The sequence below is a fragment of the Choloepus didactylus genome, chromosome 3, assembly GCF_015220235.1.
Source record: "Choloepus didactylus isolate mChoDid1 chromosome 3, mChoDid1.pri, whole genome shotgun sequence".
NCBI classification, from domain to species: domain Eukaryota; kingdom Metazoa; phylum Chordata; class Mammalia; order Pilosa; family Megalonychidae; genus Choloepus; species Choloepus didactylus.
The window spans coordinates 39,715,347-39,742,075 of record NC_051309.1 but is presented as its reverse complement, the minus strand read 5'-3'; the positions used below and the strand labels follow the sequence as shown (position 1 = coordinate 39,742,075).

Below are 26,729 nucleotides of genomic sequence, written 5' to 3'. Positions count from 1 at the left end.
ATTTTATTTCCTCCCCTAAATAAATGGGCATAGAGTAGGAAAGGCATGTCCCTGGGCAGGAGCAGAATTGTTCTTTAGTATTCTAGCAGTGGACTTGTGGAGATGTTCCTTTTCAGGAAAGACCAGTGTCATGAAAAGCAACAGGAAAGAGGTTTGTCTCTACTGCCTTCCTGAAGTCACAGCTGTTAGACTGGGCCAGGCTGTCTGATGGTGAATCACACTTGAGTTTTGCTGGTGGTGAATTAATTGATAATAGCTGTGCAGTTGTGAGGCTCAATAATGAATAGTTTAGGGAATGAAAAAATAAAAGAAATAAATGGCCCCAGAGGTGAACAGAGATGCAGTGATGCAAAAAAGAATGAGATCATCTGGAAGCTGGCTAACAGATAGTTGAGGCTGCCATGCTGACTTCACCCTGCAGTTTGGATGTTCCAAGTACCTCCCTGGTCTCCCAGCTCATGGAGCCAAGCTCACTGCTTTGATAGGTAGTGTATTAGTTTTCTATGGCTGTGGTCACAAGTTATCGCAAACTTGGTGGCTTAAACAATATACGTTCATTATTTTTTAGTTCTGTAGATCAGAACTATAAACTAAGGTTTCTTACTGGATTAAAATGCAGAGTTAGAGGCTCCAGGAGAGAATCTGTTTCTTTGCCTTTGCCAGCTCTGGAAGCTGCCTGTATGTTAGGGCTGTGGTTTCCTTCCTCTGTTTTTCTTTTTTTATTAGAGAAGCTGCAGGTTTACAGAAAAATCTTGCAGACAATAGAGTTCCCATAAACCCCGTTATTAACACCTTGCATTAGTGTAGTTTATAGTTATTAATACAATTATAATAATATTCTTTCATCAATTGTAAGAAATGAGTCTTCCTCCATTTTTAATGTCAGCAATGGCAGGTGGAGTCGCTCTGACATGGCTATCTCTCTGGTTTTCTGCAGTCTGAAAAAGTTCTTCACTATTAAGGACTTGTGTGATTGCATTGGGCCCACCTGGATAATCCAGGACAATTGCCTTATCTCAAGGTCCATAGCTGATAATATCTGCAAAGTCTCTTTTGCCATGTAAGGTGACATATACACAGGTTCTGGGATTAGGGCATAGACAACTTTGGGGCCATTATTCTGCCATTGCAGGTGGTTGCATCCATTGTTAAGCACCACTGTGACTGTCTCCAAATATATAAGTCACTAGAAATGTCCTCTTGTTTGGAACTGTGCAGTGGGTGTTGGGGTGCAGAGCCCATTTTCTCTCCCCATGACTCACTCAGGCACTCATTTCCCAGCTGCTGGGAGTGTTGAGAGTGACTGTGTACAGCTGGGTCCCTCTTTGGGAATTGTATTCAATGACTTGTCATGCAGGGGTATGGGAGTGGTTATAAAGAGCCAACCCCTCTGCCTCAACATGGGACAACTCTGAAGGCCATTCTAGTTCCTGATGCCTTTGTTGTGAATTCATTGCAGTTTAGTGTCCCCCTCTGCCCAATCTTGCTTCTTTAATTTTCCCACTGGTGTTGATCCTAATACTGCTTCACAGTAAACCTCCTGCACACAAATCACCTCAGAGCCTCAGACAAGTGTGACAGACACAAATATTTGTCGGTTTCCTGCACGTATTTGGAGCTTTTCTAAATCTAAAGTTTTCAACAATGCACTCTTAAAATGAAGCTAAAAATTACCTCCTTGATTTGCACCCACTAACATCCTAACATTCATACTTCATATATATGTATATACATTACAGACGATGCCTGTAGCAGCTAATAGGAGTAAAATGGGAAGGAGAATCATAATGAGGCTAACTAGCTGGAGATAAAATGTAAGTAAGATAATGCCAGACCATGCGTTATCATCTCCAACTTGCAGAGTGATCAAGCTAAAGAGTTTTCAAACTGCAGGTTGGAGAAACAGAACTCCCTAAGTATGAACTTGAGAAGTGGAGTTTACTCACCAATCTACAAATGATCCTAATCAATTCTGCTCCACTTCCCACAGAATTTCCTTGCTTCTCTTTTTGCCCTGCCCTCATGATTATGAGCATGAGTTCTCACGTCTTCATTGATGAACTAATCATTCCCCCTCTTTAGTGAAATTTCTTATTTTCAGATGCGACCAACTTAGTGTGGTTCAGGCCCTGGTGTCACATCTCAGCAGGTTGTTCCCTCTTTCCCATACATGTGGGCCTATTTTCTCATTCATGTTAATGTCAGTTTCTTATGACTGAATTCTGTCCAAAGAAGGCACTCTGCTCCCTCAGCACTATAAGAATGTGGATGCACATTTAGTATATACCTGAGTTTTGTTAGTATTCCAAAGTGTTGACAGATCTTAAACAGGTTTGTTTTAGACAATTGATAAGGTCCTCAAAATTACAGTTCTGTAATTCCAACTGTATTTTATGTACACTAAGAGTGTTGGATTTTTAAGTGACCTATGGTGCATTATTATATAAAGCGAAACTTTTTTCATAAAAACAAATATTCACCTCATAATGCATCTCTGCTGTTGATCTGTATTTTGTATGTGCTTGAAGAGGTTATTACTTTCTCAACGGCCAATACTAGAGTACGAAGAAAAATCTGACAATGTTTTTCTAAGAAATAAATTTAATTTTCATCTGAAGTCCCCCTTTCCTCCTGATGAAGTCTTTTCTGGGCATTGACAGTTAACTCCTGGTTTTCTCAGGTAATCATTAACTTTACTCCTGACAATCCCAATGTTTTGCTGAAATTCCTGAGAATCTGGCCTAGTGCTAAAGTATGAGGATGAGGATGTGGAGTGGGGGGAGGTGGGTAAAGACCAACTGGTCCCACGCTTCAGTGCTGTTGTCCCCTGAGACATCCTCACCAGCATCCTCCATTCTCCACTCATTGATCCATGTAGTTTATCTCTGAGGACTTGCCATCCCAACCATCCTGCCTGTCCAGGTGTAGTAGGACTCAAGACCATACCCTCACTGCACTTGGCCACATGGGGACAATTCTGCCTCATCTTGTGCCACACCAGGGAACATGAGAACTCTACAGTGCCACATTTGGCATGTCTGCCTAACTGCGTTTTGTAGATATTTTCACCTGGCTGCTTCCATTCATGCTGATCATGAGCATCTTGTCTTCACTTGCAAGGAAAAGTCAGATTCCAAATCTCTGCCTTCAGTTCTTCAAACCTGTATGCACATCTAGAGTGTATAACATGTAATTGGAATTATAAAATATAATTTACTTAAACTTTTGAGAAACTCAACAATTGTGTCTAGACACAGAGTCCTCATCAGGGCACACAAGTATGGTCTCACTTCTTTCCCTTTGAAACTCCTCCTCTCCTTGTTTATAGAGATTATCCTGGCCTTCAGTCATTCCCCCAAATTTATTCTTTTTATGGCATAAACTTTATGTCTAGAATCCTTCATGACTTTGCTTTGTTTCCCAAACCATCTTTTCTTTCAACTAGTGTCTCTGCCATAAATAGCAAAAGACTTTAGAAATTCAAACATGAAGATGCTTCTCTTGTGATCTGTGTTTAACTGTTATGACCTACCCTGTGACAATGGATACACCAATCTAGCTTTAGTGGGGAGGGGTCAGGTGATCCAAGTGTGTTCAGAAGAGGCTGGGGGCATATGGGGTACAATCATTCATATTTTAAACTATTTTTCAGATACACATGTTTTGATTATACATGTACCTTGTACTTCGAGGTCTTTATTCTGAAAAGTTTTAGAACATATTATCCTTCCTTCTTTATTTCCCTTCTTTTACATAATATAACACAACTCAGAAGTCACATTACCTTGTAAGAAATAACTATTTGATGATGTGTCATTTCTTTAAGCCAACTAATAGACCAAAGGTTTCTAAATATGCCAGCATCCATAGAAATCAACCAGCACTCTGCTGTTTGTAATATGCTACCTAAATTTAGCCATCTGTCATTATATGACTTCATTTGAGGCAGATTAAAGGAAAGTAAACTTCAATTTTTTTCATTTTCTTTTCAGCTGCTCTTTCATGTCCCATCTCTTGATGAAGCAGTGAATTCTAGCAGCCCATTCTTGTCTCCAAAAACACAAAGGCATTTGTTTTATTGTGGAAAAGTTTAATGAGAAGTGACACCTGCCTCCTCATCATGATTCAATTTTTATGCTATCTAAAATCTGCTAATTAATTTATTTTCAGTGGAATTTCTATCTTAGCATTTTATTAATTCAGATATTAATCAACTGTAGCATTTCTACTCAAAACAATTGCAAAAGTAATTCAAGTAATTTCTGCTTGTCGGAGCTTACCTTCCAATGTTCTTACCTGAACCCTAATTCCCAAGACAAAGAAACATTTTTTTGAATATATTTCGGAAGTACTGTGGTAGTTTGAAGCCATTATGTACCACAGAAAATGCCATGCTCTTTTAATCCATTCCCATGGGTGTTGACCTATTATAGGTTGGACCTTTTGATTAGGTTATTTCAGTTGAGATGTGATCCACCTCATTCAGGGTAGGTTTTGATCCTTTTGCTGGAGTCCTTTAAAAGAGGATAAAACACATATAGAAGCTAAGAGATGAAACAAGAAATTCAGAGAAGCCCCAGAGAAGCTGAGAAACAGAGCAGCCAGATGTGAAAGCAACAAAACCCAGTAGAGAAGGACCAGCAGAAACCACCATATGCCTTCCCATGTGACAGAGGAGGCAAGCTTGCCTATAGCCAGTCTTCTGAATCCAGGTATCATCCTGTTGATGCCTTGAATTGGGACATTTTCATGACCTCAGAACTATAAACTTGTAAGCTAATAAATCCCTATTGTAAAAGCCAATATATTTCTGCTATATGGCATTTCATCACCTTTACCAAACAAACAAGTACCATTTGCCCTACTCCATCCCAGAATCAAGTATTCCCATCTTTTCTCCTAGCCATCATTTTTATTTTATTTTCACTTTCTCCTTTGCCAACTTAGATTTAACATTTGTCACTATAAAGATGCTCTTTCACGTATTACATTGCTCCTTTGTTCTTTGTCAACATTTGTAGCTACTGTAATCCTAAATAAACTTAACCAACTTCTTTTTCATTGCCCTCACTCAAGCATCTCTGAGACGGAATGCAATTGCCATTAGGAAAAGAAGCATCCAGGCCAAAACAATGAGCAAATGAACAATGAACTAACAGATAGAACAGAAGGTTTGTATTTTAAGATTACACCCGGCCTCAGACGATTACAGATAGAGATATTGAAAATTCCCTCAATTAGCATATTCTGAAACAAAGAACCAATCTGGCCAGCATAAACTTAATTAGGAAGCAGATTCAGATGTCTTATGAAAGAGACATGAAATCAAGGTAATGATTTAGGAGGTAGGTTTAAAACTAGGTGGACTAGTTACTAACTGGCCTAATCCCTAATGGATCTGGATTGGTAACTAACATCAGGACCATGTTGTACTACTCTCTGGAATTTGCCATATATTTAGTATACATTCATATTTAGCAAATGATGTTCAAGCTGCTTTTACCTTGCTTATTCTGTTCCATTTTAATGAAATTTCTAATTATTCATTGAGTTACTTTTAATGATGCATCCAATGAATAGTTTGGTGAGCATCATGTGATCTATGCTCAATTTCGACTTGTACCACTTTCTAGTCATGGGACTTTGGGCAACTCAATTTTTCTGCCTTAGTTGCATCATCCATGCCATGTGATAGCAGTTTTCATCTCATAGGGCTGTTTTGAGAATTAAATGAATTAGTATTCGTTAAGTGCTAGGACCATTCCTAAAGATGGCTGGCACATTCCTTTTGTCTCTTCATCCCTTCCTTCATCCTGCTGACCAGGACACAGTTCCGCCATATTGGATCACAAGGGTAAGGGCTGCAGCCTAGGGATGGTGGGAATGTGAAGATGAAGGAGCCTGTGTCGTTGAGATTTCATGGAGCAGAGCTTCCATAGTAGCCCTGGGTACCAGTCTCCAAACTCCATTTATAGGAGAGAGAAATAAACTTCTACCTTGGTTAAGCACTATTTTTGTCTTTTCTGTCACTCATAGAACATAATCCTGTCTAAATACAGAGTATGTCTTTTCCATCCTGTTATTTTTGGCCATCTGTGTGGTTTGTTTTAGGTGTGTCTCTTCAGCATAAAACTAGGTTTTGTTTTATTTATCGGGTCTAATAATCTCTGTTTTTAAATAGGGATGTTTAATTATTATAATTTATTTTAATTATACCCATAGAACATCTTTCCTATTGATGTTTTTCCAGAAGAATGCCTTAATCTACTTAGAACATTTGTATCTTTCGATGCAGCGTATTCCCACTGATGTTCACGTATAAAAATTTTATATTTATATTCAGTTTAGTACAAAAAATTTCAACAAATTGATGTATGAAAAAACTCATGTATTGTATTCTAAATGCAATTAGTAGAACTTCAGAATCACTTGTGGGCATTTTGAAAAGTGCACCCCTGTCAACAAAAGTGATTTGTGACTCAGATGTTTGTGGCTCTGAGGCAGGTCATGTCACTGGATATAAAGGTAGGGTTTGTTAACAACCATATTAGTTGGTGATCAGGAAGGGATGGTCCAAGCATTTCACATCCTATCATGATAATTCGTTACTTATACACATAGACATTATACTTGGTTTCTATCTTTTTGAATATTGTACTGTCAGTTTCATTTTAGAAAAATTGTAAATTGGTTAGGAATTTTGAATCAAACTGTGTCATTTTATGTTTTTTCTCCTTAAAATGAAAAAATATAGTTTTCTAGTTGTCTTTCTATCTAAAACATCTGGTTTTAAGGACCAGATTATTGACTTTAAATAAAAAATTTTTCTATTAGGACTTGTTTCTGCCATCTTATTTTAAATATTCTGTTTGCCATCCCTTCTTTTTACTTCTTTGTCCCTCCTTCACTATTTTCTGTAGGAAAGTAAATAATTCTATATTTCTTTTCTTTCACTCGTATGCTTTATAAGGTATAGATTGTACCTATATTATTTTGGTGATTGCCCTTAAATTTTGTAAATGCATACTAAATCATAATTTTGTATTTTTTTATTCCTTCTGAAAAGTCAATGAACCAGATTTAACTGTTCACCTCTTGTTTCATGCTATTATTGTTTTATAGAATTTTAATTTTTTTCTTTGTAACATGAAAAGTAGGGTTCTAAAAATCGAGATCACCAACACATTTTACTGACTGGTTCACATTTTTTTTTTTTTTTTCTTGATTAACCTCTCTTTTGTTAATTCCTTTAATGAAGATCTTTGGCAGATACGTTCTTGTAGTCTTTGTGTGGGTCAGATATGTCATTATCTTTGCTCTCACTGTTGAATAACATTAGGTTGAATATAAAATTCAGGGTTGAAAGATATTTCTTTCCTCAGCACTTTGAAGAGCCTGTATTCTTAAACACTATACAATACTGATAAATAGCTTAATTTCTGCACCTATATTCCCTCAACTGTAAAATCGTGGAGATGATTTAGATCAAGGGTCTCAAACTGATATCAAGTGGACCAAATAAGATATACAAATGAGTTTTGTTTGGACACTTGGCATTTTTATTTTATTTTAATTTTTAGAGTGCCTTATTATTTTAGTTTGCTAATGCTGTGAAATGCAAAACACTAGAGATGGATTGGCTTTTATAAAAGGGGGTTTATTTAGTTACACAGTTACAGTCTTAAGGCCATAAAGTGTCCAAGGTAATGCATCGACAATCAGGTATCTTCACTGGAGGATGGCCAATGGCATCCGGAAAACCTCTGTTAGCTCAGAAGGCACGTGGCTGAGTCTGCTAGCTCCCAGGTTGCGTTTCAAAGTGGTGTTCTCCAAAATGTCTGCATCAGCTTCCAACGGCCGTCTTCAAAATGTCTGTCTCAGCTTCAGCTAGCTATGAGTAACTTCTGTCTGAGCTTATATAGTGCTCTAGTAAACTAAACAAGACCCATGCTGAATAGGCAGGGCCACGCCTCCATGGAAATTATCCAATCAGAGTTGTCACCTACAGTTGGGTGTGCCACATCTCCATGGACACTGAACCAATAGGTTCCAACCCAATCCACACTAATACATCTGCCCCCACAAGAATGCATTAAAGAATATGGCTTTTTCTGGGCGACATAAATATACAAACCAGCACACTTATGTAGGGCATTCACTTTCTAGTTCTGCCTTTTGGCATTTATTGTTACTAATAAAAACTCCATTGTCAATCTAGTTGTCATGTCTTTGTAGTTAGTCTCTCTTTTCCCTCTGGAAACTTTTCTGATTTTACCTCCTTTTCCTTGATGTTCTGTATTTCAGTAAGATAGACCTATGTTTAGATTTATTTTTATTTTCCCTGATCTATACTTATCCTTGACTTTTGATTTTCAGACTCATATCTTTAACTGTGAAAACTCCTCGGCCACATGGTGGCATTTGCTGGTCTCTCTCTTCTAGCTTTCCTTGGTTTCAACTTCTTGCTTCCATAGGATTCTCTGTTTTCTCTGCATTCATTCCATGTATAAAGGACTCCAGTCATAGGATTAAGACCCATACTGAATGAGGTGGGTCACACCTTAACTGAAGTAGCCTCATTGAAAGGTTATACTTACAATGGGTTCACACTCACAGAAATGGATTAGATTTAAGAACATGTTTCACTGGGGGTACAAACTGCTTTAAACCACCACACTCTTGGAGTTTTATTTCTCACTTTTTCTAATAAACAATTTCTAGTTCATTTTTAGTGAATATTATTCCTTCATTCAACTCTTCGACTATCCTAAACACAGCTAAAAATAACTCAGTGTGCAAAGTAAATGTTTTGAAATTACTATAATCCCTCTTTAATAAATACATGTATACACATATGCACATGTATCAAATAACACTAATTTTTATGAGGCTAATCTAAATCAATCTTGTTTTGCCTCTAGTTTTAGGCAGGGCTGATAGGTATCTGTATGGTCAGTATCTGTTCTGATTTGTTGAATTGTCTGTGCTATACTGGTTTTCAAGGTTTTTGATATCCCCTGGCTTTAGGTATAATAAGAAACTAGAACAGGAATTCCTATTGCATTTTCTTAAGTAAGGAAGAGCAGAGAAACTGCAGCACCAAACACCATATAAATACCACCTAACCCACTGTGATGATTTGAAGCTTTAGTACCCAGAAAAGTATGTTCTTAAAACTAATCCATTCCCGTGTGTGTGGACCCATTGTAAATAGGATCTTTTGCTGAATAGGATCTTAAGTTGAGATGTGACCCACCTTGTTCAGGATGGTTCTTAATCCTCCTACTGGAGCCCTATATAAGAGAGAAGCTACAGGAGACAGAAGCTAAAAGAGGGTAACGCACAGAAGCTCAGAAACAAAGCCACAGGCAGAGCAGCCAGAAGCTGAAAGCAACGAAACCCAGGAGAGAAGGACCAGCAGACACCGCCGTGTGCTTTACCATGTGACAGAGGAGTCCTGGATAACCAGTAGCCTCTCTTCAGAAAGAAGATATCATCCTACTGATGTCTCTATTTGGAGATTTTCATGGCCTTAGAATTGTATACTTGTAATCTAATAAATCCCCATTGTTGAAATCTCCATTGTTAAAAGCCAGTCCATTTCTGATATGTAGCATTTCATCAGCATGGAGAACTAACATACTCACTAAGTCAAAGTTGGCCTCAACTCTGGAATTCATGGCCACCTTGCTAATAATACTTAAAAAGGAAAAGCCTGCATTCAGTCTTGGCATTTTTTTCCTAGATGATGAAATACTGCACAGAACCATACAATATCAGAAGTTAGGGCTATCATATATTCCAACAGGTAAAACCCTGTCATTTTAGAAAGTAAGAAACTGAGAAATGGAGGAATTCATGTGCCAAAATCCTCTGGCTAGAGAGTGTTCACAGAGAGGGCCACTGCCCCTGACATCCAAACCCTAACTCTTTCCAGTGTCATGGCTGCCTTTAGTACCCAGAAGATTGGAGCCTCCTTCACATTTTTTTAAGGAATCTGACATATGCCAGCAAAAATGTTCAACTATGTCAACTTCTGCTCATCTTCACTTTGCCAGATTTTCACTAACTTTATCTCCCTTGAAGGAAGCATGAGAAGTAGTTCTCTTTAGCATGTAAAACAGCAAGACAAATTCCTAAAAACAGTTGTTTGGTTTCATATGCTTTAATTAGCAAAGTGATTTTTTGGTAGTTTTTTTTCCCCCACAGTGTTATTCTCAAAATAATTTTAAGCGTGATTGTTTTCTAAAAATATTGAGCACATGTGGAAAGCATGTTTTAATTTAGTGTTAAATGCATTTTAACTCCCTAACAAAGGTCAATTTCTAACCAATTAACATCTTAAAAACATAGGCAATGCCTCTTCACACTAATCTTCTGTGCTGTTTTAATAAAATGAAAACATATGATATTAAATTAATATTTAAATAATTAAAATATAGAGTCTTTCCTTGTATATTTCCTATATCTCATCCTTTGTTTTGTAAATATGTGTTTGTACATGTAAGTTTGCTTTGCAAAACTTCTTAAGATGCCCACTCAATTGTGTGGTGTCCATTATGACGATTATTATGGATAAATAGCATATATTGAGAATACACCAAGTGTCAAATTCAATGTTTTACATCCTTCATCTTTCTTGGTTCTTACAGTAATCCAATAAGGTAGATATATTGTCCACATGTCTCTCATAGGACATAGGAAATGAGGAACACAGAGTTTGGAAAGTTTTCCAAGGAAATTGCTAGTTGGTGCAGAGTTGAAATATAATGCTCATCTTCTCTTTTCCTATTCTTTGTAGCTCTTTTAGTTTATTCTAATTATTCTGATTTTTTTTCATGTTTCCACTCTCCTGTTTTTGCAGTCCAATAATTTGAATTCCCCTTCCTAAGTCCTTAACTTTTTATATATTCTTCTCATTGTTTCCACAAAATGGGACTACATTAAACTGTATAGACTCAAAAATTGGAACAAAAATATTGAATATTTAAATCTAGAATAAGTTTTGCTGTTTATAGTGTTTGACATTCATTTTCCCTAGATATCTGCCAGCTTACTCCTTTACTTCTTTCAAAGTTATGTCCAAATGGTACTTTCTCAGAGAGGCATCTCTATTTTTTTCTTTTCTTTTCTTTTCCTTTTTTCTCTTCTTCTCTTTTTTTCTCTTCTTTTATTATTAAGTTGTAATTTCATATACCATAAACTTCACCATTTTAAAGTGTACAATTCAATGACTTTTAGTGTATTCATAAGATTGTACAATGTCTACCTAATTCCAAAAAGAGACTTTGTACCTATTATCAATTGCTCCCAATTCCTCCCTCCTCCAAGCCCCTGGCAAACCCTCATCTACTTTCTGTCTCTGTGGATTTGCTATTCTAACATTTCACATAAATGGAATCATACAATATGTGGTCTTTTGTGTCTGGTTTCTTTCACTTGGCATAATGTTTTCAAGGTTTATCCATGGAGTAACATGAACTCGTACTCATTCTTTATCGGCTGACTACCCATTGCATGCATATAGCACATTTTATGAACCATTTATCAGTTCATGGATATTTGGGTTGTTTCCACAGTTTGGATTTTATGAATAATTTTCTATGGATATTTGCATGCAAGTTTTTGTGGACATATGTTTTCAATTCTCTTGTGTACACACCTAGGAGCAGAATGGCTATATCATACGGTGTCTCTAACTTTAACTCTGCCAGGAACCACCCAACTGTTCTTCAAAGTTGTTGCACCATTTTACATTCTTACCAGTAATGTATGAGGTTACCAATTTCTCCACATCCTTGCCAACACTTCTTACTACTTATCTTTTTCATTATACCTGTTCTAATGGGTGTGAAATGGTATCTTGTGGTTTTGATTTGCATTTCTCTAATGATTAATTTACTTGAGCATCTTTTCATATGCTTATAAGCCTTTTGTATATCTTTGTAGAGTGAAATATTTTGCCAAATTTCATTGGGTTATTTATCTTTTTATTGTTGCATTCTAAGAGTTCTTTATATATTATAGATTCTAGATCCTTATCAGATATACGAATTGCAGTATTCTTCTGTTCTGTGGATTGTCTTTATGCTTTCTTGATAGTATCCTTTGATGAACTCCAATTTATCTACAGGCATATCTAATTTTGTTGTGCTTTGCTTTATTGTGCTTCATAGGCATTGTACTTTTTTTACAAATTGAAGGTTTGTGGCTACACTGATCAGTCAGTAACCACCAATATTGAGGCAAGACCCTCCATTAGCAAAAAGATTACAGCTCACTGAAGGTTCAGATGGTGGTTAGCATTTTTGACAGTTTGGATGTATTATGTCCCCCGAAATGCCATGTTCTTTGATGCAGTCTTGTTGGGGCGGATGTATTAGTGTTGATTAGGTTGGAATCTTTGGATTAGACTATTTCCATGGAGAAGTGACCCACCCAACTATGGGTAACACCTTTGATTAGATTATTTCCATGGAGGAGTGGCCCCACCCATTCAGTATGGGTTTTGATTAGTTTACTAGAGCCCTGTGAAAGCTCACAAACAGAAGAGACTCAGAACAGCTGCAAGCTTGGAGAAACATTTTGAAGATAGCCATTGAAAGCTGACACTGACATTTTGGAGAACACAATTTTGAAATGCAACCTGGGAGCAAGCAGACGCCAGCCACGTGCCTTCCCAGCTAACAGAAGTTTTCCGGACACTATTGGCCTTCCTTCAGTGAAGGTATACTCATTTTGATGCCTTGCTTTGGACATTTTCATGGCCTTCAGATTGTAAATTTGTAACCAAATAAACCTGCTTTATAAAAGCCAACCCATTTCTAGTATTTTGCATTCTGGCAGTATTAGCAAACCACAACAGCATTTTAAGCAATAAAGCATTTTAAATTAAGGTATGCACATTTTTTTTTTTTTTTTTTTTTTTAGACATAATGCTATTGTACCCCTGTATACCTGCTTACTGATTTATGGGCCACTGCCAACAGCTTACTCAGTTTCATGGAAGGAATGTGATTGGAAAGTCAAAGGTTCCCCAGTGTGGAGAAGGGCCTTTGGAAACAATTGGTGACATGGAAAGTCATCATCTGTTACCCATTTTGATGAGCACAGCAAGGGTTCTTATCAAGATAAGCATCAGTGGAATGATCCAGCCAATAAAGGATGCACCAAGCTGCTTCTCATCCCTGATGAGGCTGGAGATCTTCCTGGGAGAGAGGCAGAGAATGAGACTTCCCTGGAATATGAGGACCTTGAACTTAACCTTGACGACATCCATGAAATAGCTGAACTTCCCATGGCTGCTTCCGCTGCTGGGTAGATCCACCACTGAACTGGACATGGAAATTATGATACCATGAAAATATGGGCCCAGGAACATCAATTAACCCTCTCATTAAAAGATGTCCCAACTGCCATTTACCAATGTGAGAGAAGTCAACTACAAGACAGAGCTCAAAAAGGGCATTTAGGGGCTATTCCTAGGGGGTCACGCCTGGCCACTCAGGGCAAGAGTATTACATTTGCCCTCTCCTGCCTTCCTAAGGTATGTCCTACATCTTGGTGATGGTGGACACCTATTTAGGCTATGGCCTTTCTTCCCCAGTTCATCTTGTGGTTGCTAAAATGCTTTATTTTTTTGCAAAAATTTTTTTATGTATGACTTATGATTAATTTCCAGCACAGTGTTATATAAGGGGGGAAATACTTCATAAGCACCAAGGATACTTGATAACATTTTATTCCACTAGAATTATATCAAATCCAAAATAATTCCCAAATTCTCAGAAAGTACATTTATAGAGCTTAGAGACAGACAATAGAGTCTTAATAAGGAAAAAGAAGCCCCTTAATTGTGTAAGGTGGACAAAGAAGAAATAGTGGAACCACACCTTATAACTTGAATTTAAAGGAAAAGAAAAAAGTGAATAAAAAAGAGTCTTGATGATAGAAGAGGAGAAAGTGTAATCATTCTTTCACTAACTCTGAATGGAAACTAGAGGGAAGGAGAAAGTAGAAGAAAATAATATTTCTTGAGTACCTACTATGTGCCAGGCACTGTCATAGGTACTGCAACAAGAATTTTTTCATTTAACTGTCACAATAATATCTTTAAAGTAGATATTAAGAAACTTTTTTTTTTTGACGAGAAAATTGAGGCTAAGAGAAATTGAATGATTTCCAAGGTCATACAGCCAGTAACAAGCAAAACTGGGATACAAGTTCAAATATTTCTTGATACCAAAGCCCATGCAAGTGGCACAGTGTATAGTGTACTCTTTTCCAGGTCTCAGTGTTAGCTTGACATTTTCCCAAGTTCTCCTGTGTCTGAACACCTCTGCATATTACTGCCATGCTTTCTACTATATTGAATGTGTCACATTAATTATTTGCTTAATATTTTTCTTTAAAATGTCCATGATTTTACTTAAAAAATGGAAGTTTGCATGATAGCTGGAAGGTGGAGAACCAGTATCACTTGCCTTAAATAGCTGGTAACTTAATTTTATGGTATGCATTGTTGTTCCAGTTTGTTAATGCTGCCATTTCACAAAACACAAGAAATGGATTGGCTTTTATAAAGGAGGTTTATTTGGTTATAAAGTTACAGTCTGAAGGCCATAAAGTGTCTAAGGTAAGACATCAACAACAGGGTACCTTTGCTGAAGGATGGTCATTGGCGTCTGGAAAACCTGTGTTAACTGGGAAGGCATATGGCTAGTGTCTGCTTGGTCCCAGGTTGTATTTCAAAATGGCACTCTCCCAAATGTTGCTCTTGGGGCATTTCGTCCTCTCTTAGCTGCAACTCCTCTTCAAAATGTCACTCTCAGTTGCTCTGAGGTCCTTCTGTCTATGAACTCCTTTATACAACTCCAGTGATCCAATTAACAACCACCCTGAATGGGTGGGGCAACATTTCCATGGAAATTATCCAATCAATCATTTCACTCACAGTTGATTGAGTCACATCTCCATGGAAACACTCAATCAAAGAATTCCAATCTAATTAACACTAATACATCTGCCCCCACAAAATTGCATCAAAGATAATGGCATATTATCTTTTTGGGGGACATAATACATCCAAACTGGCACAATTATTATTAAATTTTATCTAAATATTATTGTTGTTGAAGGCTCTGAGCCTGAGACTTTTTTTCTGTTGGTTGAAAGGGGGAGATTAGCAAATGTGGAAGGGTTTTAAAGACCTGCCAGCACCAGAGAGGATCATAATCAGAAGGATGGAGAGGAAATTGGAAGGAAAATCAGCCTCACCAGATGATACCATGATGTTTAATGCTGTGCCTGTGTATTAAGTCAAACCGAAAATATTTCATATTCTACTGGTTCAACACTTTGGGAAACAATAATTAGATAGACATCAGTCTTTGCCCCAACAGTTCAAGTTAATGAACTTATCTCATTAAATGTTTTCTCACTTGTAAAATGGAAATGTACTTTAGAGATTGTTGGCACTATTAAATGTAGTAGCTTATGGAAATCCCATAACATAGCATGTTAGTGAATATTCAGGGAAAATTAACCATTATCATCATGGTCTTTACACGTTATAATCGTGTTATTGCTGTGACTACCTAAGATTGCAATTGTAGTAATGAAAGTACTATTTTCCTTCTTCTGTACTCAAGGGGTCTTTGAGATGCTTTTTACTAATCACAGTCTACTTGCCACATAACAGCTGGGGAGAAGGTCAATGAGGAGATACCTGAGATTAAGACATGTTTACTGATTGCTAGGACTTATATGTAGGGTAAAACACTTTTTGCTTTGCATAAAGGCACTGGGGCTGAGAGGGCAACTGTGGGTTGAAATTTGGCTTGTGCTGTGCAAGCAAAACCATGGGCTCTGGGATGGTGATGCATCATCCTCAAGGACTGCCTTTCCCTAATTTGAGCAAAAGTGCCTTATCTGCAGCAGTAGATCTCCTGAGCAACCATTATTTACATGTGGCATTGATCTGTGCACTATGAGTGATAACAGAAGAATCAGACAAAGGACGCTTTAGAGAAGGAACTACGGAAGCCCTAAGCTAGGGGCTTGGCCAAGGAGAACCAAGGCAGAGATGGTTCCAGAACCCTGACAAGCTCTGTCCCACACACGGCTGTCTTTCCCTACTGTGTCAGCAGGTGCTCCAACAGCACTCATTGTCTTTCCAAACAATGTTCAGTTTTAAAGTAAAAGTTTAATTCCCCATGGCATTTTGAAGATGGAGTTGAAGGATGGATAAGGACTTGGAAAAACAAGAAAGGGGAGCAGAGTAGAGAAAGAAATACAAATCTAGCTAAGCATAGTTAGGTTATTTTTATTTTGGCTAATAAGCAAAATTTAGAAAGGGATCTTTTCTCTTTTGCTAACTTTAAAATAAGGGAACTCTGCTTCACTACAGTGGTTTCAGACACTATATTTATTCTTCTAAGAGAAGTGTAAGGAGACAATTGTGTGGCCAGGTTTCTCGGCTCTTATTTTACCTGATTTTCCTCACCTATTTGCACCATACCCATCAGCAAGCCAGGATAGCCGAAGAGACCCATACCTCACCAACAGACAAAGAATTACCCCTCTCAGACCTCCCTCCCCTCTGCCTGCACAAGATCTTGAGCAGGTCTCCCAGTCTCTCTTCATCAGGGTCACTGATTGAGCTCTCACCAAGAGCCAGACACTGAAAAGTACATTGTATGTGTCATTTCATTCAGTCTTCATAATCCTATGAAAAGTTGTGTTGTTCAATATTTCTCTTATTATTATTCCCATTTTGCAGAAGGAAAAAGTGAGGACAACTTGCTCAAGGAAGTACAAATATTAAGCGGGGGAACTTCATCTAGAAGGTGGGACTTGATTTTTTTTTTAATTCATTTTTATTGAGATAAATTCACATATCATGTAGTCATACAAAGCATACATTAAATTGTTCATAGTACCATTATATAGTTGTGCGTTCATCACCAAAATTAAACTGAAAAAGAACAATTAAAGTAAAAAAGTACACTGGGTGCCTTTTTTTGGGACTCGATTTTTTCACCGAGGGGGGGCGCCTGTTTTCAGGTCCTTATCAGTGCTTAGACCTCTCTTTGTAGACTTAACTAGCTCTCAACAAATCATGTGACTTATTAATCAGTGTATACATTTTTTTATCTTTAGAGACTTAAAGTGTGTAAACGTGTTGTTTGTTCAGCCTTACGTTGTGAGACGTTCTGTATACAGCAGACAGCTAAGAGAATTAAAGAACCCTGGGGAGAAGGAGCGGCGCTGGCGGCTCCAAGGATGCTGTACTGTCGTGTACCGCTGGGGGCAGTGTGAGCACCTAGAAAGCCCAGTCGCGATCCTCGGTGGCCCCTGCTGAGTTGAATATTCCCTTCACCTAGTGGAGAAGAAAAGAACTGACTCAGTGTCTCTTTTAGGTTCCAGGAAAGTAGATAGGAAGAGAGCATGGTCAGAAAAGGAGAGGCTTTCTGCCTGTGAATACCTTGGTAGAGGTTGGAAAAAGGAAAAAAAAGCAGTAAACAAACATAAAGTTACCTCTGAATTAGCTACTACTGTATCTATAATGTGGAGTCTGCTATAAATGAAGGTGAACTTGCAGACAAGGGGCTGGGCTTCCAATCTGGAGACTCTGGGTGTGGTCCTGGATAGGTGTGTGAGAACTTCTCCAGGTTAGATTACAAAATGAGATCACATTCTTTATGATTCTCAAATGAAATGTCTCTGGCTGCCCAGGAAACCTATTGCAAAATGTCTTTCTTTTCACATGGAAGACATTCCCTTAATAACTCCATGAAAGTCATGGCTTCTCAATCCAAGGTGCCAGAGCTGATCCTTATCCCCAGGGAGAAAGAACACTTGGAGGCCTGCCCACTATTGTATTTGCAAAGATTCATTGGTGATCCTGCAGTGGGATGCCATCACTGCCTGCCTTGGGGTCTGAGGCACTGATCTGGGGATGTTTCTCAAGTGCAGGAATTCTTGATCTCGAGTGTTAAGTTTACTTCATCCTGTGGCAATCCGGGGCTATCACAGATTCAGCTTCATGCAAAATTTCTCCTTAAGGGCCTCCCCCCAATTCCCTCTTCCTCTTCTGCATCCCCAAGGCATTTTCTTGGGTTTACCCCATCATATGAGGATTTCTGGGTCCATAATCTTTAAGTATCCCAAAAGATACAGTGCCTGGAACTCGTTGTTATGGAAGACTTTGAGCAAGAACGCTGTTTTCCTTGTGTTACACCTAGTGGAGGGACCCTATCAAATGGGGTTACAGTATTACTTTTGTAACTGCTCCTACTGCCTCCATCACCAGCAAAAGAAAAGGAGTGGGGAGTGGGACCAGAAGTCCCTGCCACCATGAAATCAGGGCCATTTACTTCTACCACTGTAACTGTGGAGCTCATTAGTCAGATGTTTTATTTTGTTTCTCCTCTCTTCCCAAAGCTTGGTTATTTCTTGCCCCTGTTAAATGGCAGTTGGACTAATCTTCCCATTGATCACTCAGTTACATGTGTATCCATATACCTTCCTATTTTTTTGCTTGGAGACTGGCTTAAAATGAAGGAACTGGAGGAGACTTAGCTTCAATAGGTGCCCTGGATCATGCTTTGGAACCACCTTACAGGCCTCCATCTTGTGCAGGCCAACTAATGGCTACTTCTATTCCCCACAGAGTAGGTGGATCCATAAGTAGAAAGATCCAAGATAGTAGAAAAATTATGATGCAAGAGGAGGTAGGAGAGAGAAAGCCATGGGAATTGGGTAACTCTGTCATGTTAGAGTAAAGAAATGATTGGAAAGTCACTGAAAGATGGTGGAGAAGAGAAAGGATGAGTAGCGATTGTATGACTTAGCTGTTGAGCACATTGGCTATTTGGTCACACAGACAAGGGTTTGAATCCCAGCTCTGACCCTGCTTCTCTGACTTTAAATAAATTACTTTATCTTTCCAGGCTCCAGTTTCTTCACCTATAATTGAGGATAGAAAAGAACCTGTCTCACAAGGTTGCTCTATGAATTAAACAAGAAAATGCATATACAACACCCAGTGCCTGGACCTGGTAAATATCCAGTTAATGATCCCTCTCCTTCTCAAGACCACATTTTGACATTATTGGTAAGTTGCTGGTGGATTTAAGGATCTTCTTTGATACCTGTGATTTCCAAGGAATGACTTTTGATATAGCAGAGTCACATTTTATCAAAATCCTATCTTCAAGTATGTTAGAGAAATTTTATATGATTTCATTTTAGACTTATGAGAAAAGGTTAGACTGAACTTTTATTGGCTATCTTTAGAAACAAACAAACAAAATAGATAACTCAAGGAAACGGGCTAAGAAATAAAACATGAATATTGTGATTTTTTTAGGCTCAGCCTAACCCTGAATAGCTTGGCAGTCCTTGGCTGTGCTCAGGGTTGGAGGAAGGAAAGGGGACTTGAATCCTTTTACTATCTTCCCTGGCTAGCTGCCTGCCCACTTTAGTAGATTGAACGAAAGGGAATGCAAGCAGAGGAAGAGAAAAGAGAAATGGATGGAGGTGAACCACAGGGCAGTGACGAAAAGACGAGAAGAGAAGAAAAGGAATGTAAATGGAGATTTAACTACTGGATAGTAACTGGGAAAAGTCTCAGTCCTAATTCACCTCTTCCTCTCTGCCCTGTTTGAGAAGCAATATGCTAATGTGCCCAATCAGCATCTGTTAATGCTTTAACATTTCTCTGTAGCCTCCATGCATTCTGGCACATTCTTTGCCTCAGGCATGCAAATTTGCATTTTCCCTTGACACTCTTTTAATATGCACTTGTACAAGTAGCTTTCTAAATTTGCCTGAGATATAGCAGTTTCAAGGTATTTTGGGAGACTTACAAAGAACAAGGCTAGAGCTAAGCTTAATTATTACATTACACACCTTTTTTCTTCCTCCCATTTAATTTCTAAGGAAACTGTTAAACTGTCTATGATTTAAGAAATTTAAAATAATAAAATAAAAATAACTGTTACACAGAGACCATCTCTTATTGGCAGTAAGAAGGATGAGATGATTAAAGATTTTTTTCAAATTAATTAAAAAGAGTTTTAACCACAGCAAGTACTGTGTTAAGATTCTAACGTAGACAAAGGTTATGTATATTATGTAAATATATGTAATGAATCACTCAAAGTCCTCTCCACTTTTATATGGATTGAGAAAGACTGCGTTTCTTGGAAGTGAAGTCCAAATTTTTCCTGGTTAGATTGACATTTTCACAAATTTTGCTTTAGCTCCTTTTTTTCACTAATCACTAGTCTGTTCTACAGTTTCAAAGGACCTCATTAAACAGTTTAGAGAATTGAATTAACAGCAATTTAGGAAATCATTAGGGTTTATTCTTAGTTGTTTAAGAGGTTTAAGGAGTTGTTTAAGAGTTGTTTAAGGAGGTTTAGCTGCTTTTAGTTGGTCTGAAAATGAGACCGGATGTTTGAAATTGGGAAAAGGCTGATTTGGGGTTGAGGTGGCGCAGGGTCTTCTGAGGAATTGTAGGTAAAGGCCTGTCCTCTGTCCCTGACTGCCTAAATTGCTTATGAAACAGATGAGATGCTGGGAACAAAGCTGAAATCAGATTCCCACCTTGTCCCCCTTGTCTCAGTTGAAATGATTATAGTTTAGCCCATGTTCACTGTCATCTGGTTCCTTTACCTATTTCTTTCAGCCCTCAAAGCTTGCTTCCTTCTTTTCCTATTAGTGTGTGTCAGGAAAAATGTAATGCTGTTCATTATGTTTATTTTAACCAGATATTGATTAGCTGTTCAGAGCACAGACTTAGGTTAAACACAAATTCGGGGGTTTAATTCAACTTTTCTGGTTTTAGGCAAATTACTCTAAACTCTATTTCTTCATCCTCCTACTTTTCTGGTTTTAGGCAAATTAGTCTCAACTGTATTTCTTCATCCATAAAATGGGAATAATATTGCCTACCTAATAGTGTTACTGTAGTGTATTAAGGTATCTGAGAAGAATTCAGAGTAGAATCCACAATATTGTGTTTGTGAAACTGGTAAGATGGTGACTCACATAAGTGAGACTTGGTTTTGCTAAACATAGAGAAAAGAAATTGTCTAGGATACCTATTAAGCAGGTAGAGGGATAGATGAGTTGGATGAGGGAGATGGACAAGGTATGATGCTCTTTGTCACCTTCCCAGTCCCCTGGTTTGATCTCGTGTTCTTGTGGACAGAGAGATGGGAGCCAGAAGTGACAAAAAGTGCTCCTCCAATTATAGGTTACAATATGACATCTTTTGGGAGAGAGGAGACATTCTCTTCACTTCTGCATGGACCCCAGTACTGCTCTAGCACGTTGAGGGTTATTGGAGGTTTGCATAGTGAACATCTTCTGCTGTGGCAGTGGAGAGGCACACTCCGGTGGCTTAGAGGACAGTGGATGTTAACCAGATAGAGGAGGGGCACGAGGAACAAAAATATCACAGAAATTTGCCTCGAGGTGATTTGAATTTCGGATCGAATAGGAACCACCCTATGGAAACACTATTCTCCCCAGAAAACATGTTCTTAAACTTATTCCATTCCTGTGGGTGTAAACCCTTGTAAATAGGACCTTTTGATAAGTTTACTGCAGTTAATATGTGGCCCAACTGAATCAGAAGAGTCTTTAATTCTATTACTAAAGGCCTTATCTGGAAATTTACAGAGAGAAAGCCAGAGGAAAGAGCCAGAAGCAGAACCCGGAAGAGAGAGGAGAGGCCAGGAAAGGCTGCCCTGTGCATTACAATGGGACAGAAAAGCCAGGGACCACGGGTTGCTGGCAGCCAGCCCCTGAACACGACAGTCTTCTGGAAGAAAGCATCACCTTGATGATTCCTTGATTATGGACTTCTCCTAGCTTCAAATTCATGAGCCAATAAATTCCCAATGTTTAAACCTACCCGTTGCATGGTGTTTGTTTTAGCCGCTAGGAAACTGAAACAGTTATATTACAAAAACATATAAGGGCATTAAATAAGGGAATGCATATAAAGTGCCTAAAACTGGAAGAGATCAACTTATCCTAGATGACAATTTCTGTTATTATTTATTCATTATTTATTATTTATTCACAAATTTATTGAGACTCTACTATGTGCTTGATACTTCTAGGCACTGGGGATATAGCAATGAACAACAAAAATAATAATATGAAGACCTGCTCTCATGAAGCTTATATTCTATTGGGGGGATAAAAGTAAACAAATAATATAATTTCAGATAATGTTATTCTTTAAGAAACAAAATGGAACAGGAATAGAGAGCTGGAGAGGTTGAAAAGAATTAAGGATATATAATATTTTAGAAAAGGTTGGGTGTGTATGTGTGTGTGTGGCACAGGGTTGTGTGTGAGAAGGTAGTATAAGGGGAGTTCCCTAATCACACTGTTTGATTGACACAGCTCAACTGGATGACTCTGCAGATAGACAACTCGCATTCCATATGCAAATATTTCAACATGCGTAGATAACTCAGTGTTTTTTTCGTTGTCCCAATTTTGTGTTCTTTTAAAAATAAACTGTCACAATCATTTTCTTCAGCATTCCAATAGTTCACTACAATTCAAACCCCAGTGCTCTGGAAAGGCCCCCACCATCAAAAGATATCCTCTGGATAGCCTGGAGAAATCAGAGTATGACAAGTCTCAATTCCTTTAAGTGACTTTATTTTATCTGTCTCCCATCTCCTCATGTGGCAGCAGAATTGGTCTTGCACAGCAGAAACAAAAATTATCTTCAGTTGTTTGGTGTTTTCTCTTCCAATAGTCTGCCTATGTAGCCTCTAGTTCCAGCCGATTTGCTTTGCAAATACTTTTGTCCTATGACAATCTCTGCCACCCAATGTGTGCAATTTACTCTTTGAGCAGGGCGCTCCCTGCTGGCACTCACTGGTAAGGCAAAATTGGTTGCAGAGTCAGTTTGGGTTCGTACCCAAAGATTGATAGCAGAGTCAGTTTGGTTTGGTGCCCAAACTGTACCAGTTGTTAAATGTTTTGGATCACACTCCTGCTTTTAAGCACATCTCAATGAAGCTATTTTTTTAAAGCCCAGCAGAGTATATAAAAATACATCTCTACTCATTTTTTTGCCCATACCCTTGCCCATCTTTCCTTAGGACTTGAGAAAGCATCTCCGTATACATCTCTCTTCCACATTCCTACTGGTGTTTTTGTCTTCTTCCCTGATCCCATGACTCATTTGTTAAGGCAGAAGCCAAGTCGTACTGATTGTTGCTTCACAGAAGCCAGCTGAGTGTGTCTCATGAAGGAGGCACCTAATGAAAGCTCCAATTAAGAAATGGTGTCCTAACTTATTTCTTTCCTTGTACAGAGGAAGTGAACTTTTTTTTTTTAATGTTGAAAGCTCTTTCACACACCCATCTGAAATGTCATTTGGGTTGGTGAGGCAGCTTCTAATCTTTAAATGTGAAATGCTTTCCAGCTGGGATAGTAATAGCTTCTCTAGACCATTTAGCTTTTTGATAAGCCCAGACCCACTTAGAGGACATTTTCTGATTCTGCAGGACCCCCTCAGCCAAAAATCTAAGGGCATTGGACTATAAACTCGGGGAGGACAGGGTGATTTATTATTTCCAAAGCTATTTCATAAGAAGGTTTATTAACAGTGAATCAAAAATCATTCCTATTTTCCTAGAAATGGAAAAATAGGAATGTGCATGCCTATTGGTGCCCAGACGACATCTGCTTGAATCATCAAATGAATAGAAAATTAAAATCCATTGGCAGGACTTGTTTAGATTGCAAATACTGTGCAAATATGGGCAATTTTTAAAGTTATTATGACAGATAATCTTGTGCATATTCTCTTAATGCAATTTACTTTTAAGCATTAATTAAAACATCAATTCATCTTGCACTTCCAAACACCTGGATTTCTGTCCAAGTAGGTCTTGCTGCAGCTTTAGGTTCAAATATAAATACATATGTGAACAGTCTTTAGTGGGGCCTTGTATATTAGTTAAGTTCTAATGAAAATGAACTAGATGGTATATTTTAAGAGCCAGTTTTGTTATACTTTAGTCTATACCAAAGTTGATAAAGATGTACACTGACATACTAGAAAATTACCTGCCTGATCCAGCTAGTGATGAGTTTGATTTCTAATCCAGGTGAGATCAATGATAAATTTTTGAGTGACTCCTCCAGTTGGAACTGTGTGGGAGAAATAAAAATACATTTCATAAAAAATATTAAAGCATTTACATTTTGTATACTATTTTTAAAAAGCACAGTGCTTCTTAAAGAGACAGTTAAATTTTTAAAGTATGATTTTTTTATTAGCATATCCCAAGAGTTACATGGCCTAGAGTGGTCAACAGTTGAGAAAATCTACTTTATTTTCTTCCTGGGCACAAAGCCAGACTACATTTTGCAGTCTCCCTTGCGATTAGGTGCGGTCATGTGACTGAATTCTAGCCAAAGGAATGTAGGTGGAAGCAGAAATGTGTTTTGCTTTCAGATCTGAGTATAAAATACCTCCATTGGTTGATCCTTCATGTTCTTTCCCTTTCAGGATTGAAGCAGACATGCATGGTGACCTTGGAGACACGAAGGCAAAGAGTCTGAGCTCCTGAATCACTGATTGGAAAAGAGCTACTGGCAGATTAGGAGTATCTATTTGAAATTTAATTGAGTGAGAATAAATATTTATCCTGTTTGATAATGATATGTTTTGGAGTTTATTAGGGTAGATACATGTGCTGACTCTTGATTTCCAAGCAACCTGTGAATAAGAACAGCTGCTGCCACCTGCTCTCCCCATTCCCTTCCACATGGGTGTGCGAGGTGCTTCTGCTTCGCATCTCGTCTCTCAAACTTGGACGGTATTAGGGGATGGTGTCTTGCAATGTGACACTAGCAATTTTCTCATCAAAACTGGGAGAGAGAAAGAGTTCAGGCTTTGGAGAAGCTCAGGACTTTTAGTACATGTATATTATGAGCTAAAGCAGTTATATTAAATCAGGTTGGCCTGGGTACCTGTGGGGGTTCTGTTGACAGTCATTACAAATGAATATCAAGGAGGTGGGGAGGCACAAATGGGAATACAGAATATGTTCTTCCCCCTCTCTCCATATTCCAGGCCAAAAGGAAAAATTGTGGGTCATTATGATTATGTAAGCATGATTTCAAAAATAATTCACTTTTTTCCTTAATTTGAAGGCCATCTTTCAGGGATATGTCTTTCTGGCTGTCTCTTTCCAAATGTCTTTCTCTGACTTTGATCCCTTCATTCTCTCCCATCACTGACTTTTTGTTAATGAGATTGACAACTGCTGGGAGAGATTGTATGAGGACAATAGTTTTCCAGAGTTGGAAGAAACATCATCATATTGTGGTACAAAGATTTTCTAGGATCATGGACAGGATTGTACTGTCTTCCCCAAAATAACCATGTCAGTGGCCCTTATACTATATCCATAGTAGGTTGAAGAAGTAGGATGTTGCTCTATTTTTACCCAAACAGACTGAGGTGGGAGGAGGTTGTCTCTCATTTATTTCCTGATGCTCAGGAAGGTATATTATGAATTAAAAATAACTCTCTTTACTAGTTTCATAAAATACAAATGGTTTCTAAGCTAAGAACTGCCTACATGTCAGGAGTCATAATAGCAACTAATGGGAAAACTATTACTCCCTGTTTATATTATATTAATCAACATTACATCTTTTGGGAAAAATAATCCTATTTTGTTGGCTAGAGTGTTGCTTGTGTCATACATGCTAACATTAGTTCAATGTGATAAGGGTTATCTGACATCTAAGCAAAGCCATAGAAGGAAACAGCATCATTTCAGTCATGTATTATCCGGTAGAACACTTATCTAAGACTCACTCAACAACAACAAGAGTAATAGTAGTATTAATAACAGTTTTTGAGACCTTATTATGTGTCAGACATCATCTCCAACAGTCTTATGAATTTGGTATTACTATAAGCATAAAATCAGAATATAATTGCTCATGTATTAAATGAAAAATGGAAGCACAGAAGGTTAAATAGCATGACCAGTGTTAGTGCATTTAATACCATTCCATTTTAGATAAGCCTACAAATTCGAAAGAAGCAGCCACAAACACACTTACTGTAAGATTTGATTACATTTCGAATTTAGTTAACCAAGGATGCAAATTATTATTGGAAATGGGCTGACCACTCAGAGGAGGAAAAGATGTACTGTATCACAGCCTAGATCTCCTAGCCCACAAATTCTCTAATGGGGGTGTACCGCTGTTTGAACAAGGAGAACTTTGGATATTAGAAATCCATCTCTTGCTGTGCTTTAGGCCTTTAATTATCAGGATGCACATTGCCATTCAGAGAGAATTTAGAAAAAACTACACCTTTAGCCAACTATATTTATACATATCTAAGACCTTTTTGGCCGTTGTTGTCTATACAGATCAACAAGATCATATCCTCACAGAAAACCTATTTACCTGTGGCCAATCTCCTAATTGGGGATGTTTTTGATACCGAGTTCTGGGACCTTGCTCACAAACTCATTTTCCCATAGTACATACTTGAACCTTGATGGGGCAGACATGTGGTCATCTCTGCAGCTACCATTGGTCATACATTATGTTGTTGGTAATTTGCCATCCGTAAAATAACTCATCCATGTATATGATTTCTTTCTAGCTAAGTTTATAATGTTTATTCATTTTGATAATTATCATGAATT

The 26,729-nt window shown here is 38.0% G+C and overlaps 1 long non-coding RNA gene across 1 annotated transcript in view; it reads left to right on the top strand.

Annotated features, from left to right (window-relative positions):
- The window catches only part of LOC119528589, a 166,458-nt gene extending 149,647 nt beyond the window's left edge, over positions 1-16,811 (top strand). Inside the window, exon 3 of the long non-coding RNA XR_005215753.1 lies at positions 16,781-16,811. This is a non-coding gene — a long non-coding RNA (uncharacterized LOC119528589). The remainder of the gene's footprint in view (positions 1-16,780) is intronic.
- Positions 16,812-26,729: the final 9,918 nt, after the last annotated feature.